Source organism: Frankliniella occidentalis, unplaced genomic scaffold, assembly GCF_000697945.3.
Source record: "Frankliniella occidentalis isolate FOCC.00 unplaced genomic scaffold, Focc_3.1 Scaffold225, whole genome shotgun sequence".
In the NCBI taxonomy this organism is placed as follows: domain Eukaryota; kingdom Metazoa; phylum Arthropoda; class Insecta; order Thysanoptera; family Thripidae; genus Frankliniella; species Frankliniella occidentalis.
Window position 1 is genome coordinate 360,777 of NW_026267351.1, and position 3,234 is coordinate 364,010.

The 3,234-nt window shown below is 50.8% G+C and overlaps 1 protein-coding gene across 1 annotated transcript in view; it reads left to right on the forward strand.

Annotated features, from left to right (window-relative positions):
* LOC113210042 (atrial natriuretic peptide receptor 1-like) overlaps window positions 1-3,234 on the forward strand; it is a 12,454-nt gene that overhangs the window by 1,712 nt on the left and 7,508 nt on the right. The window lies entirely within an intron of this gene.

The window sequence follows — 3,234 nt, forward strand, 5'->3', positions numbered from 1 at the left end:
CCGCTCGCACCTGATTCTCTGAATCACCCGGTAGGAATGCAGGGCAGGAGGTACTGCATTCAAGTTCACGAGCGATACCGAATCGATATCGCACTTCCCCACTGGGTCGGCGCGGCGGCTCCCCAAATTAGTGTGAGGGTGAAAGAGGATCGTGGAGCAGAGCGTGAGTGGAAGAGAGGTGACGGGGGGCTGCGCTGCAGCAGCCAACCGTCTCTCTCTCTCTCTCTCTCTCTCTCTCTCTCTCTCTCTCCCTCCCTCCCCTCTCTCTATTTCTCTGCCTCTCTCACTCACTCGCTCGCTCTTCTTCCTCTCTCTGTCTCTCTCTCTGAGCAGCAGATCTCTCTCGCAGCAGATAGGGCCCTCTTGTCTCTTTTCGCACTTACGCTTCGACGCGCCACTAACGAAATCCGATCGGTGAACCGCATTATGTCATTTTGTGAGGTTCGGGTTGAGGCTCAGGCGCGTCAGGGGCTCGCCTCCCTCGCGGCCCTTCTTCTTTCCTTTGTATTTCGTTCTTGGTTCGGCGCTCCCGCCGCACTGAGACCAGCGGGGACCAGCGGACCAGCGGCCGTGTTGGAATCGCGTTGCATTGTGGCCGCGCCGTCCCGCCTGGGGCTTCTCTAATTGTTAGTGGCTGTCTAAGGGGGAGGGAAAGGAGGGGCAGGAACCTTTCTTCCTCATCGTTAACTCCTCTCGCCGCTACCCCCCGCTCCTTCCCTTCTTTTGTGAAGGAGAGGGAGGAGGGGGGATAATTTTTTTTTGTTCGTAATTGATTTTGTTGGAATGAAGCCGCAAGCAAACTTATCCGATTTTCATTTCTCTCTGGTCTTGGAGTGGTGTTCTTCTTCTGCGCAAGTAAAAATAAAAGCAATTATTTCACTAAAAGTTTTTTTGTAATTGTCGTAGAATGTCATAGAGGGCGTTTTATTGGGGAGAACTTGATTTAATAGCCATGAAATCATACGTCTGTGGTAAGGCAAGGCAGCCATCCACTCAGTCCGCAGTCACCCTGCCTTCGTCACCCCCCTTCCTAAGGGGCGGCTGTCCTCCCAATAATCCCTTCATTAACCGCAGGCTCAGGGCTATTGGCGTACTTGATGATCCCGGTGCAGATCACGGAGCGATAAATCGAAAAGAAAAATAACAAGAATAATAATTGGACCAAAAGTTGACGCCGACGCTGTGATATCTGACTAGGGGTGGCGCGCGTACTCGCAACAGAGGGAGGGGGTGAAGAGGGGGGGGGGGCTGCACGCGCCGCCCGACCAGCCAGGGGGGAGGGGGGGGGGGCTGCACGCGCCGCCCGACCAGCCAGCCTAGTTCTCGCGCGCTCCCGCTCCGCGCACAACTTCCGGATCGAAATGGATTTAATGATTTAATTAGCCGCGACAACAATCGTGAGGAAAAAGCGACGGGCAAAGTCAACGCGGCCGGATATAGGAGACTGTTTTAGGAAAACACGAGCCCTTTTGGAGCATCCATCTGTACCAAACAACGGCGGGGACGTTGAAATGTGCAGTGAAGAGATTCCGCTTCCTCAAAACTCACCGAGTAACGAACCGTCTAAACAATTTGGTAATAGCCTTTTATTGATTTGGCTTTTGCAGCTCGAAACGCCAGGAATTAATCCTTACAGCGTAAGTGTGCTATCGGAAAGATTCCACGCAATTTTTCCCATCGTTGTTTTGTACGTCGCATGACGCGGTAAACTGTACACGATTAAAGGGTGGCTCGCAGACAGACCCAGGGAAACTTTTTAGTTGTACTGTCTCACATTGTCCGCTTGCATAAGTGTGGACGCGTTGCCTACCCGCTTGGAGCCATAAGGCGCCTTGGCCAGTAACAGCAGTGGGGTGGGCAAAGCGGCAAAGCCACCCACCCCGCAGGGTTGCATGCTGAAAAGAGGCTGTATAGGGGTACAGTACAACTACCAAAATTTTCCAAGGCGCCCAAGTACTAAAACAAAACTTTGTCTGAAAACTGTGAAAATTATGGCTTTTTGTTTTACTACAATGTCATCACAGATTTGGTTTTTACGTAACCTTTTACCAGTACATGGGGTTGACAAAGAAATCCGTGATGACATGGCTGTAAACAAAAAGCTAAGACATTTTCATATCGTGACAGTTTTTTTTTTAATTATTACAGAATGGATAGTAGTGTGCACTTGGTAGTGTCTTGTTTGCTCCATACTATTTTATGTCTCCTCTTAAATCTCGTTAGTTTTATACTGTCCTGGAAGTCTTGGACACATTGCTTCTTGTTTCGTACACCAGTTTGCGTCTCGTCTATAGCACTGTCTTTTATACTTAGTGAACGTCGGGAATGAAGTTTAGGTGTGATGTTGAAATTAGCAAAGTCGTGAGCATGTCGTGGTACATATGGCCGCACTTCGTGTCCTCCGCAAACCACTACACTCCCCGCTAATGTTCGTGCATTTTGCAAGTTGCCAACAAATTGTTATGAACTTGTTAAATCAGCACACTGATAATATTTCACAACTTATAGCGGAAAACTTATAGCACTGGTTTTTGATTTTACATTATTACCACGTGGCACATTCTTTTTACTTTATTCTAATAATCTCCGAAGTTTACTAAACGTCGTCGCTTCTTACAAGATGACGACAACGAGCTGTGAGTGTAGAGAGCGGTGTCCAGCCCTGCCTTGGGCGTTTATTACACACATACTGACCTTTCGTCTCCATTCTCTCTCTCTCCCTTTCTAGGAAGAACATGACGCGGTCCGCGTCGGCCGCCCTCAACGAGATGGGCTACTACAACCACATGAACCTCTTCATCCTGGACAAGCTCTCGCAGCGCATCAGCGAGACGAGCACGACGGGGTCCTGGAGGTAGGGGAGGACCTCCCGGGAGGTTGTCATCTCGAGATTGAGTGGGTGTAGACCGCATTGATGCTGCGGTTGGAAGGAAAAAGGGCGAGGAAATAGTGGTGGGGGAGGGGCAAGTATGGCACTTACGCTTCGACGCGCCACTAACGAAATCCGATCGGTGAACCGCATTATGTCATTTTGTGAGGTTCGGGTTGAGGCTCAGGCGCGTCAGGGGCTCGCCTCCCTCGCGGCCCTTCTTCTTTCCTTTGTATTTCGTTCTTGGTTCGGCGCTCCCGCCGCACTGAGACCAGCGGGGACCAGCGGACCAGCGGCCGTGTTGGAATCGCGTTGCATTGTGGCCGCGCCGTCCCGCCTGGGGCTTCTCTAATTGTTAGTGGCTG